This window comes from Amaranthus tricolor, chromosome 3, assembly GCF_026212465.1.
Source record: "Amaranthus tricolor cultivar Red isolate AtriRed21 chromosome 3, ASM2621246v1, whole genome shotgun sequence".
In the NCBI taxonomy this organism is placed as follows: domain Eukaryota; kingdom Viridiplantae; phylum Streptophyta; class Magnoliopsida; order Caryophyllales; family Amaranthaceae; genus Amaranthus; species Amaranthus tricolor.
Window position 1 is genome coordinate 10,738,428 of NC_080049.1, and position 18,920 is coordinate 10,757,347.

Genomic DNA, 18,920 nt, shown 5'->3' on the forward strand with positions numbered 1-18,920 from the left:
TTTACCAAGGAATTATTAGGCTCACAATTATTATACTTCCCAACTTTTAATTAATCCGAACAATCTACATCTGGTTTGTTATGGTCATGATCGTAATTATTTAATAAAAATCGTACAAATATAATTATAATACAGAATACAAAAAAAATATAAGGATAAATTTGTCAATAAATAAATTAACCGTTGTTTGATTTATAAATAAATTTCCCTACTAGCTATATTTGCTAAAAATCAAAGTAGCTATAATTTATAACAGTTTTTAAAACTTCTTTGTAAGTCAAGAATTAAGTTTAAATAATAATTAAATTTGTTTTCTGCAATTATTTCGAATCGGTGGATTTATTTTACAATAAAAAATAATTTGGAGAGGATCAAGTAAATATTGTTTTATTTTTGCAATTTTCCCAAAATATAATCAAGTTGATTAACAATACATATAAAGTTGAGTGTTTGTTACATTTTATGATATTGCCTCAGATTAGTCCAACGTGAAAAATCACTTAAGGGGAGCAATAGATATTTTGTTTGGAACTGATTTACAATTATTGTTATTTGGACTAGAGTAGGCTTCTCTTTACCAATCATATAATCTAATAAAAAAATTAGAAAATTACATGTGTCATTTTTATTGAAGCTGATGGAACATTTTTATTGATTGATGTTGGCTTATATGGCAAATATAATTAACTAACATGTTATTTTTAGCTCTACCAAAAATTTATTAAACCGAGTAATTTACCATTTTACAAAAGAAAAATTACCAAAAATAATACAACATTTTGCTTACTCCTGTAATAATACAACTATTGATTAACCATGAATAATATCAAATTTGAGGAGTGTTTTTCAAGAATATCCCTAACATGTTAAAAATCAAAATATGAGAGATTATATGATAGAAAAAATTGGTAACTTAGTTAATAAACTAAAGTTTGTATTATTCTAGTAAAACACCCCTATGTCGGTGTTAATCATGGTTAATCAAAAGTTCATATTATTGTAGGTAAATACGCAAAAGGTTGTAATATTCATGGTTAATCAAAAGTCAGTTGACCGTCAACTTTAACTTATCATGCTTTTTGCACATGATGCCACTTAAAATACCTTAAGTAACGATTTCTCCCCTCACCGTAGCTTATTTTCCTCCGTTCTTTATGCTTCTCACTTTTCATGTATATAACTTGTGTCTGCAACATTTCAATCGAGGTTTCAATTTAGTATTTAACCTTCTAATCTACTAATAACTTAAATAATAATCAACTTCCATTTTCTTCTACGTTCTGCTACATTTTTTCTGTATATGATTTTGTTCATAATAATCTCAACTTTTCTTTTTGAACTTTGGAATTCTCTGATTTTACCCCTCCAATGAAATAACCAATAATCTTCACTTCATTTTCTTCTTTAATTTATTAAAAATGGATAAAAAGAGATGAGTGGTTTAAGAGAATTCTAGTTGATTGCAAATTAGTAAGAAAACAAGGGTATTTTTTCTTACACTCACTAGTAGAAAAAAGTCAACTGCTACAGTTCTGTGGGAACCGTATTCAAAAAAGCACACTATATGCTACGGTTCCCACAAAACTGCAGCATATAATGTATTTTTTGTTTTTTTGTTTTATTAATAAACCATTGCATAATATTTATTTCTAATATACACAATTGAAATCACTAAATAATCACCATAAATTATCACTAATATACAATCGATAACAACTGGTGATGACATAAAACTCGACAAATTCATACTAATATTAATATATGAATATTAATCTAACCGATAAATTCATTTAACACTAATTAATGTAAGGTAATTATTTTTTAACCCCTCCCTTCATATTTCCAAATGCAATATATTATAAAGTGAGAGTTTACTAGAGAAGGTCACAAGTTTAGAAATATATATATATATATATATATATATATATATATATATATATATATATATATATATATATATATATATATATATATATATATATATATATATATATATACATATATATATATATATATATATATATATATATATATATATATACATATATATATATATATATATACATATATATATATATACATATATATATATATACATATATATATATATACATATATATATATATATATATATATATATATATATATATATATATATATATATATATATATATATATATACATATATATATATATATACATATATATATATATATATATATATATACATATATATATATATATATATATATATATATATATATATATATATATATATATATATATATATATATATATATATATATACACATATATATGTATATCACATATATATATATATATACATATATATATATATACATATATATATATATATATATATATATATATATATATATATATATATATATATATATATATAGATATATATACATACATATATATATACATATATATATATATACATATATATATATATATATATATATATATATATATATATATATATATATATATATATGTATATATATATATATATATATATATGTATATATATATATATATGTATATATATATATATATATATATATATGTATATATATATATATATATATATATATATATATATATATATATATATATATATATATATATATATATATATATATATATATATATATGTATATATATATGTATATATATATATATATATGTATATATATATATATATATATATATATATATATATATATATATATATATATATATATATATATATATATATATATATATATGTATATGTGTATATACATATATATATATATATATATATATATATATATATATATATATATATATATATATATATATATATATATATATATATATATATATATATATATATAACAAGAAATTAAGGAATAAATACTGAACGCCCTTTTTCTGACTTTAAATGTTATGATACGCATATATTGACATTAGGTACATATTAAGACTTTTAGATTAATTTTCTTGATAATTATAGACTTTAATAAATTTTATCGGTTTGTAAAAAAATGACTATATTAATTATATAAATAATATAAATGAATTTAATCACTTGACATGACTTAAATATCATATGATATGACTTTTGAAATCTTGGAAAAAAAAAATTATTTATTTTTTTGTACTTTTATAATATTTTACGACATTAATTAGACATTAATTAGAAATTTTTAAAAAGGATTAAGCCGATTTAATCTTATCACAAAATAAAATTGTTATCACTATTATACTGCCCTGTTAGCTACATTTTATCTTTATTTTTACCCCTATAAGCGACTGTTTCATGGCTTTGGTGTTTTGTTTCATTTCAGGATCTAATCATCAACAACGAGCACAAACTAGATCCTTAGGTTGCATAGATTGCTCACCTAAACACCAAGGGCTCAAAGAAGTGAAAGTCATGAGCCAAACCATAAGAACAAGCCAAAAAGAAGCCAAAGTAGACCCACTCGACTCAAATGAGCTCGAGCAATCCAAGATCATTGCTCAAGTCAGAAGTTGAGTATTACATTTCTGAAGTTCGCTCGACCGGTCGAGCAAGTTGGCTCGGGTCGAGCGATGTGCATTCAAACTTCCAGAGCTTCTGATCATCAACAGGATTTAATTTAGGAGTACAGGACATCCGCTCGACTGGTCGAACGAGATAGCTCGGGTCGAACTGAGCTAAATTTCACATTTTGTCCAATTTTTGAAATTTCTGATGTTGAACGTGATGGTGGCTCGACTGGTCGAGCAGGATCCGCTCGAGTCAAGCAAAATTGGCGGCCACAGCTTTTAGAATCTTTTTAAGTATCATTCGAGGTCCAATTACATTTGTTGCTTCTAATTGTTGTTGCAAAGACTGTTAGCCACTCTACCCTATCCATTAGGGGTGACACCCCCCTCTTACAACCTAGGGGTGGTGTAGCAATCATGAAACCACTACCCCCCACTTGTTTTTGAAGTCTATAAATAGAGAAGAGGAAGATGGAGCTAGGCATCTCAGTTTTCACCTTTCATTTTGAGTAATTTCTATGTATTCTTCATGGCTTTGCTTTCATTTCAATTAAGAATTAGTGTTTAGCATAATTCCCCTTTTAATTCAATCAAGTACTTTCAATTTTCAAATACAATCTTAACTTCATCCTTTATTGTAATATTTTGCAACTTGGATTCTTCAACCATTGATGTATTATTATTGAAGATTTTGGAAGGTATTACTTTGAATCATCAAATCAACTTGTTCATCCGTAGATTAAACCTAAAAGAGTAACTTCTATCTTTGCTTATATTGTATTCATGCTTGTAGTTCTTCAACTTATATTGCACTCATCTCTTTAGGATACTTTAGTTTAATTTATTCATCTATGATTCTTAGCTTGTTTGCAATCTACAATTTCAATAAGATTATGAGTGAGTAGTTTGTTTTGGCTTAGGCTAGGCATCATCACCATGTATGTAGTTTGAATTGGTTTCCTTACCTTTGACTTGGTTGTGTTATTTATGATTTAAGATTGATTTTTACTATCATGTTGTAGTGTCGTTGAATTGAGGGTAAGAGTCGATTTTTAACGATAATCTATTCTTAAAAGTTAAGACATCTCCATGAGAGTAGGTAGATGCTTTGATTAGAAATGTTGAATATATGCTTCGTGTCTTAAATTATGCTCAGCTCCATGAGAATAGGTAGTTAAGTATGTTTAGGAAACTTTTATTTCTCGAGAGAGAACATTAGTACTTATGATACGTTCTTCGCCATAGTAAAACATCCATGACCTTAGGTTAAAGTTTAGTAAACACTACTTTGGTGAGAAAGCCTAGCCTATGCCTCTTAGCTTATTGATCATTTTATCCTTGCTTTAGTTCATTGTACCTTATTTACTTTTATTCTTTATTTCACTAAGTACTTTTAATTGCTAGCTTTAATTATTTCTATCTCTAAACATCATAGTATACGTTTTCGAACACACAAATCGATCGAGAAACTATTAGCTTAACCCCCACTCCTTATGGATTCGACTCGTACTTGCCGACGTACTAGGTCTCAAAGACAAGAAAATCGTGTACCTATAAATCATGAAATTGGGAGAAGAAGAAGAAGGAGAAGGAAACAACGAAAAATGACGGTAGAACACCCAAAATCCCTTCGGGAAAATGCCATGCCTAATGGGAGTCTAGGGTCGAGTATTGTTCAGCCAACCATCACAACTACAAACTATGAAAATAAACCAGCTTTCTTTCAATTCATTGCTTAGAATAAATTTGCCGGCACTGAGATGGAGAATCCAAACGACTACCTAGATGAGTTCGTGAACAAGTGTGGCGTTGTGAAATATCAGGGGATTTCTGATGAAAAAATAATGTTGATTTGTTTCCCTTACTCACTCCGTGGTGAGGCAAGAGATTGGGTAAGATCTGAAGGGCCCAACAAGTATCGCACTTGGGAGGCATTATCCAAGGCTTTCCTTGCTAAATTCTTTTCACTAGCCAAAACTGCTAACCTACCTAATAACATCACCTTATTCCATCAAGAAGATGGTGAATCATTACACGAGGCTTGGGAAAGATATAAAGGGTTACAAAGGAAGTGCCCACACCATGGAATCCCAGACTGGCTCTTAATTCAGAATTTTTACAATGGTCTTAGGGACGAGATACAGATTTCAGTAGATGTTACAGCTGGAGGAACATTGATGTCCAAAACCCCCAAGGTAGCCAAGTAGATAATCGAGGAAATGTCCTCGAACTTCCATTGAAGAGATAAAAGGAATACAAAGAAAGGTGGAAAATATGAAGTGAATGCACTATTTGCCATTCAAAATTCTGTCTATGCATTGTCAAGGAAGATGGACCAGTTGAGTGTAGGGAACACATTGAAGGCTTGCGAAGTATGTGGAATCCAAGGTCATTCCCCATCAGAGTGTGTAGCAGTAGAATTGTCATCAAGCAAACAAGTTAATGCAGTGTACAACCAAGGGAAACCACCATTCAACCCATACTCCAACACTTACAATAAAGGTTGGAAGCATCATCCCAACTTTTCATATAAAAATCCCAATGCATCATTGAATCCACCATCAAATCACTAACCTCCACCGACATATAACCAACAACCCCCAGGGTTTTAAAGACCTCCACCACCAAACTCACCGCTAAAATCAAATTTGGATTCCATGATGGAGAACTTCATCACCACTCAGTCCAAGATTAAAGCTGATACTTCTAGTGCCATCCAGTAGATTCAAGCACACAAAAAAATCATTGATAATCAGATGGCACAGATGGCACAACAATTGAGAAATCTTTCTAAACCCAGGGAACAGCTACCAAGCAACACAGAGAAAAATCCCTCCAGGCATGTAAATGCAGTTACACTAAGAAGCGGCACCACCTATAATCCTCCACCCATGGTTGTTGTTGAGAATGAAGAAAAAGAGGTGGTGGTAGAGGAAGAAGCACCTAATGAGGGGGAAAAGGAGGAACTACCAGCACCTGCCCTAGAAAAGAGAACGGAGCCCACCACTGATGTATATGTACCTCTTGTTCCTTTCCCATAGAGATTAGCTCGTTGTAAGCTTGAAGAAAAATATGGGAAGTTTTTGGAACTTTTGAGTAAGTTTCTGAAGGAGATGTCTTCTTATGCAAAATTTCTGAAGGAGGTATTATCTAACAAAAGGATGCTGCCGGAAACAGACGTAGAAACACTAAGAGGAGAATGCAACGCTATCTTAGAGTGCAAGGTGCAGAAAAAAAGAAGTTGACCCCGAAAGTTTCACCATTTTAGTCAAGTTTGATTACGTTTTGGTCAATAAAGCACTTGCTGATTTGGGAGCTAGTGTGAGTATCAAGCCTCTATCTTTATGCAAAAGGATCAATGCTGAGATCAAGCCAACAAGGATGTCTTTGTAGCTAGCCAATAGATCAGTAAGGTTTTCAGTTGGAGTTGTTGAAGATTTGACAGTTCAAATAGGGAAGTATTATGTCCCTTGTGATTTTCTGATTATAGATATTGTTGAAGATCATGTCATACGTATCATTCTTGGGAGAGATTTTTTGAAGACTGCACGAGCTATTTTTGATGTTTTCAATGGAAGCTCACATTGAGCATCTTGGGGGAGGATGTTGAGTTTCATCTTCCATCAATGATGAAAGGACCCACTGATGAATCACTATGCAGAGCAGAAGTAGCAAGGGTTGAGATTATGCACCCACAGTATGATGACCCTTTGAAGTCAATCTTAGAAGACGTTGAGGATGGAAGGTGCTTAGAGGCCGCAAGTTTGAGGAAGTAGTTAGATGAACCAGAATTCTATATGAAACCAGTGATGGAGACAGTTTTAGAGGGTTTTGTGACGGTTAAACAGGAGAGATACACGCCTCCTCAGGTAGATCTTAAACCCCTTCCCTCTTCATTTAGGAGAAAATGAAATTTATCTTGTAATTGTTAATGCTGAACTAAATAATACCCAACTTGACCAACTGATCATTAGTTAAAATTTTCAAGAGTGTCATAGGGTATTCAATAGATGATATCACTGGTATAAATTCATCTTTTTGCATGCATAGAATATTTCTTGATGATGATCATGCCATATCTATAGAACCTTAAAGGAGATTGAATCCTAATATGAAAGATGTTGTGAGAAAAGCGGTTCAGAAATTACTTGACGCATGCATAATCTACCCTATCTCTGATAGTAGGTGGGTTAGCCCCGTATAGGTAGTGCCCAAAAAGGTTTGCATGACTATTATAAAAAATGATAAGGATGAGTCAGTATCCACTAGAATAGTTACGGGTTGGAGAATGTGCATAGATTACAAGAAATTGAATAAAGCAACCCGTAAAGATCATTTCCCTTTGCCTTTTATAGATCAGATGTTAGAACGTTTGACAAACCATTCATATTTTTGCTATTTAGATGGATACTCTGGATTTTTCCAGATCCCTATCCATCCAGATCATCAGGAAAAAACCACTTTTACTTGTCCCTATGGGACCTTTGCATATCGAAGGATGCCCTTCGAACTCTGCAATGCCCCCGCCACGTTCCAACGATGCATGATGGCCATTTTCTCTGATTTTATTGAGGATTTTATCGAAGTATTTATGGATGATTTTTCTGTGTACGAAACATCTTTCAAAGCATGCTTAAACAACCTCTAAAAGGTGCTCCATAGGTGTAAGGAGACTAACTTCACCCTAAGACATTGGATCCAGCTCAGATGAATTATGCAAAAACAGAGAAAGAGATTTTGGCAGTTCTGTTTGCCATAGAGAAATTTAGGCCTTACCTGTTAGGTTCAAAGGTGATTGTTCACATCGATCATGCAGCTTTGAGATACTTGATGGCAAAGAAAGATGCTAAGCCTCGCCTGATTCGGTGGATTCTCCTACTGCAACAGTTTTATTTAGAAGTGAAGGATAAGAAGGGTGCGGAGAATGTTGTTGCCGACTACTTATCCCGACTAATTCATGATGGTGGAGCAAGTTTGAAAGCTCAAATTGATAATTCATTTCCAGATGAGTGTCTCTTAGCTGTAAGCATGACAAGTGTTCCATGGTATGCTGATTTGGCTAATTATCTAGCGAGTGGAATCATTCCCGATAGATACTGTTGGACCTCTTGAGATTTGATGATGACTACACTTTATTTAAGAAAATATGTCTTTAGAGATTGTGTGCAGGTTGATATCCGATCTTGATTATGATCGTAGATAGCACTTATGACTTGGTTTATGGAAACATACATGTCGAACGGATTCAAAGGATGTTAGGAGAATATATCGCTTGGAATGTAAAATAGAGACAGTAGATCTACTGTTCCCAAGTTGGATGTTCTAGCAAAACCGGAATTCAGAGACAACGCACTGTTCATGAGCTGAAGTCAGCCTACGTTAACTGGAAATTCTGATTATTTATTTTTAATTATTATTTTTAGTTGACGTATTAAATAAAGTTAATTAGTTGCAATTATAATTTATTAAAATTAATTGGCAAAGTTTTTTTTTTTAAGAACCAACGTTATAATTAAAAATTCTTTTTTGGACTTATATTTAGTAAATAATGGAATTTACTAAATATAGGTATAACAACTGTTTTCTCTTCTAAGAGCCAAAGATAACTGATTCCTATAATTAGTTAGCAAGTAACCGTCCCTATATTTAGTAAGCCTAGCCGTTTCTATAATTAGCATAAAGTTCCAGCAGTTATTACTGGAATAGGAACTGCTGTTGAAGAAACTGCTGATAAGGGAACTGCTGCTTACGGGAACAGAACCTATTATTAGTAAATGGGAACAACGGTTATTGTTATTATAACCGTGTACTTGATTTAATCAAGTTTTATGCCTACTTTAAGGAGATAACGTTTGTTGGTTTAAATCCACATTATTCACATTATTATTTTGGATAAGGAATAATAGATTGGAATATTTCATTTTATTAGAGATTTTATTTTCTATAAATAGCATCTTATTTCCGGCTGTTCCAAAGGAAGAAAAGAGTGAAAAAAAACGCATGAGCTTTAATTAATTCGTGCTATATTTTTGGAAAATTTACAAGAAATATTTTGCTTTTAAAATTGCCAATTAATTTATAATATTTTCTTGTGCAACTTATTGATTTTATTTTAGAGAATTTGTATTCTTTTTGTAAGTGTTTTTGAGAGTATTTGTAATTAGACTCTGGTGAGTCTAAGGGGGAATTTGATAGCTTTTAGTGAAGTTAGTAAAGAGTTTAGCTTTTAGTAAAGCTAAGTTTGTTGCTTTGAGTGAAGCAATAGTAAAGAGAGTTTGGCCTAGATGATGCGCTTCTAGTGAAGTAAGGTGTTTAATGTAATTGTAACGAGTTGCCTTAAACATATTGGAGAATTTAGAAATCCCGAGGGGTCGTGGTTTTTCCTTCTATTTAGGCCTAGAAGGTTTCCACGTAAAAAATTGTTTGTCTCTTTTATTATTTTGCTCTAAGTTTAAACTTTATTTATTTTATTCAATTCCCGCAAAAACAGGGCAAAAACGCTTAAACTAGTAACAACAACTCACCCCCCCCTCTAGTTGCTGTTCTCGTTCCTAATTGAGTCTACAATTGGTATCAGAGCGCTGTTCCCATCAGATCAGGAAACCCTGAGGGCAGAATCCTAGTGTTCCCAAAAATGTCAATTATGAACGAGCGAATGGAAGAATAAGATGGAGATCTTTATCAAAGCGGAAAATTATCAAGTTTGGAGAGTCATCGAAATTGGAGATTTTCAGGTAACCATTACTAACTCCAACAATGAAGTTGTTCCCAAACCCATAACCGAATTTGAAAAAGAAGATTTTCAGAAAATGGAATTAAATGCTCTTGCCATAAAATTACTTCATTGTGGTCTTGGACCAAATGAACACAATCGTATAATGGGGTGCGAATCTGCCAAGCAGATTTGGGACCTGCTAGCTGTTACCCATGAAGGAACAAGTGAAGTTAAACGTTCGAAGATAGATTTGTTAATGTCAAAGTATGAAAGGTTTGTTATGGAACCAAGAGAAAGCATCCAAGAGATGTTCACTAGGTTCACTAACATCACAAACGAACTTGTCTCTCTTGGAAGAATTATTCCCATAGATGAACAAGTAAGGAAAATTCTTAGGAGCCTTCCTCAAGATGAACGCTGGAGAGCCAAGGTCACTACAATACAAGAGTCCAAAGATTTTACAAAGTTTAATCTAGAGGAGCTGGCTGGTTCCCTAATGACGCATGAATTACATTTGGGAACAGCATACAGTTCCAGGAACAAGGGACTGGCCCTGGCTGCAGCGGAACAGGATGAATCAGAATGTGATGAGGAACAGGCTGCCATGCTGGTACGTAAATTCAAGAAGTTCTTCAGGAACAGTAGGTATTCAAATCAAAGAAACAACAAGGAAAGAAGAACTAAATCCAATATTGAATGCCACAAATGTGGAAGTACCGAGCACTTCATCAAGGAATGCCCAATGTGGAAAAATGAGAAGGGCAAGAGAAAGGCAAGGGATTCAAGAAGACCGTTTAGCAAAGAAAATTTTAACAATACCGACTTTCCCAAAGCCATGATAGCAGCATGGGGAGAATCAGAGAGTGATGATGAAATAGTTGTTCCCGAAGAGGAAGAGACAACTAACCTATGTCTCATGGCTACGCATGAAAGCATGGAGGAGAAATCTAAAGGAAAGCAGGTAAATACTTCTAATTCATTTTCTATCTTTCCATTTAATTTAAGTAAAAATAAATTAATAGAGTTGCTAAAGGAGACACAAGTAAAATTAGAGAATTGTCATGATAAGTCTCTCCAATTAGAAAAGGAGCTCAAGTTAAGCAAAGACCATGTCTCCTATATAAACACCTTTAGATCCGATGTCCAAAACAGATTTTTCGGTTTGTTGGACCAAAACATAATTCTAAAGGAAAACTTGGAGAGAATTAAAAAGGAAAATGTTACTCTTAATATCGAGTTAACGCAATACAAATTAATAGGCTTGAATAAAGAATTGAATGACGCATCTATTAAAGATTTGTGCAATGATTTTCAAAATTTAAAATTGAATCTAGAATCCAACCGTATCAACGATGGTAAGCTTGAATTAAATTCAAGAGAAAAAAGGAAAATCAAAATTATCCCCAAATGGATTCAAGATGCCAAAAGTAAAAATTCACAAGGCCTAAATTATTTTAAGAATAACAAGAAGAAAAAGGCTTTACGTTGATCTCCCTAGTGACAGAATCTGTTCCTTCTGTGGAGGAACTGGCCATCTGAAGGACCAGAGTACCAAAAGGTAACAGCACACTGTCTCCAACAGAAATTATATCGATAACATTCTGATTAAGAAAAATGATTCATGCAAAATCGACAAGGAACCCAAGAAAGTCTGGGTTCCTGTAACTAACCATTAATTTTTTTCAAGTCCAAGTGAGGGGGAACAGCTCATGGTATCTCGACAGTGGGTGTTCCAAGCACATGACGGGTGGCAAATCTAAATTTCTCTCACTTGAAGCCTATGATGGGGGAACAGTAACCTTCAGTGACAACATGAAGGGTGAGATAATCGACAAAGGAAAAGTTGAAAGGTCATGTTCCCATGCTATCGATAATGTATTTTTAGTCGAGAATTTGAAACATAACTTACTAAGCATTTCTCAATTTTGCGATAAAGGTAACTCTGTGCACTTTACTTCTGAAAAGTGCATTATTTCTAGGAATGAAAAAGGAGACACCGTTCTTGAGGGAATTAGAAAAGGGAACACTTATGTAGTGGTCCTGGACACAGTTCCCAAAACCAGTCTAACGTGTCTAATTGTTATAGAAGACGACCCACTTCTTTGGCATAAGCGTCTAGGTCATGCTAGTTATACATTGATTAATACATTAAGATCAAAAGATTTAGTAAGAGGACTACCAACTATAAAATTCATTTGTGATCCTTGTGTCCAAGGAAAACAAGTAAGGTCATCTTTTAAATAAAAGAATGTTGTGACCACCTCTAAACCACTTGAATTATTACATATGGATCTATGTGGACCTATGAGAATACAAAGTTGTAGTGGCAAAAGATATGTTTTTGTTATTGTTGATGATTATAGTAGATTTACTTGGACTTTATTTTTAGTTAATAAAGATGAAGCTTTTAATGAGTTTGTTTCTTTCGCTAACAAAATACAAAAATCTACCAATAATCAAATTATTCACATAAGGTCAGATCATGGTAAAGAATTTGAAAATTCGAGTTTCATGAATTATTACAATGAACATGGATTAAGTCATAATTTTTCGGCACCAAGAACACCACAACAAAATGGTGTAGTTGAAAGAAACAATAGAACCTTAGAGGAAATGGCTAGAACCATGTTAATTGCTAGTGGTTTACCTAGAAGTTTTTGGGCCGAGGCTGTTAATACTGCATGTTATATTTTGAATCGTGTATTAATAAGACCAATCACTTCTAAGACACCCTATGAATTATTTAAAGGTGTTAAACCAAATATTTCCTATTTTCGTGTATTTGGATGCAAATGTTTTGATCATGTGAATGGAAAATGAAATATAGGAAAGTTTGATGAAAGAAGTGATGAAGCAGTATTTCTTGGCTACTCATCACATAGTAAGGCATACAGAGTTTACAATAAGAGAACAATGAGCGTAGAAGAATCCGTTCATATTACTTTTGATGAAACTAACTTTTTATCGAGTGAACAGGATATACATAATTTTAAGATAGGTCTTGAAAATCTAGAGAATGATGAAGAAGAAATAAAAATGTAAGATCAAGGAATAGCAGGTGAACAGTTGATCCCAAAAGAGGTTGAAAGGAACGATCATGATCAGGAACAGCCAGTACTTCAGGACCAGCAGACTGTTCCTAATATAGCTGTTCCCACAGACGATGAACCAGCTGTTCCTATTATTTTGCTCTAAATTTAAGCTTTATTTATTTTATTCAATTTCGCAAAAATAGGGCAAAAACGCATAAACTAGTAACAACAACAATTCACCCCCCCTCTTGTTGTTGTTCCCGTTCCTAATTGAGTCTACAGATACTCATCTCAGTAGAAAAATAAGTTTTTCTATAGTGTCAAGAGACACTTTTGGGAGAACACGTTCCTGTATAGACTGTGTGTTGAGGGTGTAATTAGAAGGAGTGTTCCATAAGAAGAAATACCCTCTATTATCTCACATTTTCACGATCTGCCTTGCGGAGGACATGCTAGTACCTCTAAGACTACTGCAAAAATTCTTCATTGTGGTTTTTATGGGCCTTCTCTATACAAGGATACACATGCCTATGTTAAATCCTGCAACAGATGTCAAAGAACAGGCAATATTTCAAGAAGAAATGAAATGTCGCTCAACAACATCCTAGAAATTGAAGTTTTTGACGTATGGGGGGTGGCTTTCACGGGACCATTCCCATCCTCCTATGGGAATAGGTATATCTTGTTGACAGTTGACTATGTGTAAAAATGGGTAGAGGTTATTGCATCTCCTACCAATGATGCGCGATTGGTTACCAAGTTCTTCAAAAAACACATTTTCCGCGTTTTAGCACACCGAGGGTATTGATTAGTGATGGAGAGCAACATTTTTTGTAAAAGAGATTTGAAGGTGTATTAAAGAAATTTAGGGTTTATCATAAGATTGGTCTAGGCTATCATCCGCAAACTAATGGCCAAGCTGAAATAAGCAACCGAGATATCAAGAGTATTTTGGAGAAGACGGTTGCAAGGTCGAGAAAAGATTGGGCGAACAAGTTGGACGACTCTCTTTGGGCCAACAAAACAGTATTCAAAACCCCTATTAGAACCACACCATACAAGTTAGTCTATGGGAAACCGTGCCATTTACCCGTAGAGCTTGAACGTAGAGCATTTTGTGCAATCAAAGCCCTTAATTATGATCTACTGCGTGCTGGTGAAAAGAGGTTATTAGATATCAACGAACTTGATGAGATACGCTTGGATGTGTATGAGAGTTCAAGGTTATAGAAGGAAAAGACCAAGCGATGGCATGAAAAGGGTCTTATCAGAAGGAACTTTGAAGTTGGACAATTGGTGTTACTATTCAACTCCCGTTTGAGGTTATTTTTAGGGAAACTAAAGTCACGTTGGACGGGTCCAATCAAGATCACGAGGGTATTCCCCTATGGTTCCATTGAGCTGTCGAATGCGAAAGGGGAAACATTCAAGGTGAATTTCAACGTGTCAAACACTATCGTGCAAGTGAGCCTTTAGCAGGGCCAGTGGTAATGCCGCTTGAACCCCCACATGTTCTGAATGAATAATGCGCAATGGTCAAGCTAACGACCTTAAACGAGAGCTTGTAGGGAGGTAACCCAACTTTGGTATCTTTTTTGGGTATATTCACTTTTATTTCTTGTTTTTGTTTTCATATATGTAACATATTTTATATAGCATGCTTGAACAAAGTTGATGGATGTAGGATTTGATAGTTGGGTTGTTCATTGTGTGCATAAAACTGAGAAATCTGCACAACTGGTGCTGCAAGGTCGAGCAAAAAGGGTATTTTAAATATAACATTGCACTGCAGGTGATCTAAATGAGATATCAGCTGAAAAACACCTCGCTCGACCAGCCGAGCAAGGTTGGCTCGAGTCGAGCGACGAGCAGACATCATACATTGAAACAGGGGAGTTACTCCACCTGTCGAGCAGTCCTTCTATAGCTCACTCGACCACTCGAGCAACTAACCTAATTTTTTCCAGAAGCATCAGCAGCAAAATGGAATACAAAGAATGACACCTGTACCGTGAAGATTTTGACAGAATGCGCATTTAAAATCAGATTTGCTCGAATAAACTCTTATTTCTCATCAACAACAACATTTCACTCTTCAATTCATCATTTACATCCACATTGCTCCAATTTCATCAACATCCATCCAAATTAGGGTTTGTAAGATTGAGGTAAAAGTTGTTAAATTATTCAAGATTTGAGTTTTAATTTGCTTTGTACTAATTAATCTTTGCTTTTTAGTAGAGATTTTGTGTTCTTTGCTTGTTGTGAGTCTTTGTTTTAGGAAATTCATTAACAAAAACAAGCTATGGCACTAAGGAGGCAAAGGAGGACACACACGACTCCATCACGACAACGAGTTGAACCAGATGAGGACTAGCCCAACATAATTTTCAGGAATGAAGATCAACGAGATAAGTTTCAAAATCTCAAAGAAAGACCTATCATTCCTACTAGGTTTATTTGTGCTAATGTGTTTAGAAACCTAGGATTGTTTGAGTATGCTATGCATTTCTTTAGAGCAATAGGCATGTGTTTTATGTTCAATATACATAGAGAAACATACCCCAAGTTAGTCCTCGAGTTTTTAAGTTCCTTGACCATAACACAGGATGACTATGGGGAAAGCTCATTATATTTTAGGATAGATGGAATTAAGTGGCAGCTCACTACGATTGAGCTTGCTGATTTATTTGGTCTGAATGACATGGGGGGAGGATTAGATTATGAGCAACACCCTTCCCAAATTTGGCCGTTAATATCAAGAGAAAACTTGACCAACCTGCAGAATTTAGTTCTGAAAAAGGTCCATCACCCTGTTATTAGGATTTGGCTCAAGTTCATGGCCTTCATTATCACGGCCAAATCTAAGTCTAATAAGGCCAACAGTAACAATTTGATTATTTTAGGCTCATTCCTCCGCCCTAAATGGGGTTTCATGTTTAACTTAGCCAGACTTCTAGTCCACACATTCCGCCATACCATTAATCAACCTGATATTGTTCGTACATCGATACAGTTTGGCGGACTCATCACCCAAATTGCTATACATTTTGGTTGGAGAGGGAAAGGGGTACTATCTAGAGAGACCACCACCATCGTTATGACCCACCTAGTTCAACCTAAGTGGCTAGAGCTTTCTAATGGTCAAACATGGTGGAAGCTTCATGACCGACAAATTGGTATCCTTCTCCCCCACCCATGCTCTTTCCGACTTAATCCCAAACCATCTCACCTATCTCTTTGGACCAGAAGGGCGGGTACCTGACCCTCTAGCAGTGGGAAGACCACCACCACAAGTTTTCCAGATGAGGTGGCTCTTCTTCTACAAACGAGGAGCGTCGTCCCTCACTTGCATTTGAGCATGGAGGCCCATCCTCTACCTTCGAGTTTGGTGGCACCTCTCATGCAAAACCTCCACCCCCACCTTCACCCTATCATACCAACCCTCATCCCGTCCTGGCCTCTCTACAGCGCTTACATCTGCGTATGGATGGCTTTGATCAGCGGTTTGACCGGATAGAGGCGGAAACAGAGCCAGATCAACAATTCATGGTCGATTTCCAGCGAAGCCAATATCCGATATATGACCATCATTATCGGCAGGGGCATATCGCCCTGGATCATGGGCACCTATCGTGTTACACACCGCCACCAGGTGATTTTGGTTATGTTTACGGTTTCGAGGGGGACGCTAGTACATCTTTTAGTCTTGAAGCACAGGAAGAGAGAGATGATGATGAGGAAGATGAAGAGGATGAAGAGGGAGATGAGAGTGACGACTAGAGTTCTCGCAGCTTCTCTAAAGCTCTTTTCTCGCATTGAAGACACTGCTTAGTTCGGCTTGGGGGAGGTGTTGTGTGTATGGTCTCCTTAGGTTCTTCTTGTGTATATATGTATTCTTTCATTGATTTCCTTTCTGTTTTATTACTTTTGTAATTTAGCTTACTATTTTCCCAATTTAAATATGTTTTCGATGCCCTTAATCACATTCATGCACATTTTTTATCTTCAGTAGCTAACTTGATTTCATTTTGGGCCATATTCTTAATCTATGTATGATACCTTGACAACTTTTAGATTGTTTCTTCTAAATTTTTTGATTTGTAATCCTGTGAACCTTGAGCTTTCGAAACTTGTATCCCTTCACTTTCACCTTCTTTCACCCTCATCCCTAACTCTTTAGCATATTGGTTTGTTTGGTTGATGGTATGTTGGTGGTTGGTTTATCACACTTGGCTTGAGTTTTAAGCTTGCCTTTTTCTTTTTATACTCTCTTGAGGTCACCACTTGCATATATCATGGTGATATTTCAATTTTAGACACAGTTTTTATTTAGTTGTTATTGTATGACTCTAAGAGTCCTTTAATTTTACTACCCGCTTTTGGTAGTGTAGTGTTTGTTTTTATTCCAAAACAAAAGAAAAAAAAAAGAAAATGAAAGAAAAAGAAGTAAAAAATTTGTATAGAAAAATATTAGTAGTTAATAAATGTTAAGTTATGTGAGACCATGGGTCATTTTGGTTTGTTTGGGTTAACTAACTAGTTATGCTACCTGTTTTTGTAACCTTACACTTCCTTACCCTTTTTATGTTTCATCGTACTCTAACCTTTACCAATTCACCTCTTTTAGGTCGATCCACCTACTTCTAGTGAAGTCTTAGCCTTTGAGTCCCCGATTACCGAGGTGCGAAACTTTGACACATCTCTATTTAGAGGCTCACATCACTTTGAGCCATAGGATGAGGGAATGAGCGTAACTTTTAACACTTGAGTGTGGTTGTTCATCTTGGCTAACATACCCAAAAGTGAGGTCCACTTATACCCATAATGATTGGTTTGGGAATCTTAGACAGTATGGTAAGGCCATTGCTTAACAACTTGTTTTGAGAATAATTTGTAGAACAGGAACACACTTAAAACTTTTTAGAATTGATAATTATAGCTTGCTAATCTATCATACATGTTTTGACAAATTATGTCTTGTGCGTTTATGACTATAGCTGTTGTTAGATCATTCATGTGCATCTATGTTGGTTCTCGATCTTTTCTCTTTATAATAATGCAATGCTTGCTTGAGAACAAGCAAGGGTCTAGCTTGGGGGAGTTTCTTAGGTACATTTTATCTTTATGTTTACCCCCATAAGCGGCTTGTTTAGCGTAAGGAAACTATATGTTATTGCATTGGTTTATTGGATTTTATGCTTGTTTTGTTGCTTTGGTGTTTTATTTCATTTCAGGATCTAATCATCAACACCGAGCAATAACCTAAACATCGAGGGCTCCAAGAAGTGAAACGTCATGAGTCAAGCCATAAGAACAAGCCAAAAAGAAGCCAAAGTAGACCCACTCGTACACAATGAGCTCGAGCCAAGGTAGCTCGAGCAGTCCAGGAGCATTGCTCGAGACAAAAGCTGAGTATTACATTTCTGAAGTTCGCTCGATCGGTTGAGGAAGTTGGCTCGGGTCGAGCGAAGTGCATTCAAACTTCTAGAGCTTCTGATCATCAGTAGGATTTAATTTAGGAGTACAGGACATTCGCTCAAGATGTCGAGCGAGATGGCTCATGTCGAGCGAAGGTAAATTTAACATTCTGTCTAATTTTTGAAGTTTTTGATGTTGCACCTGATGGT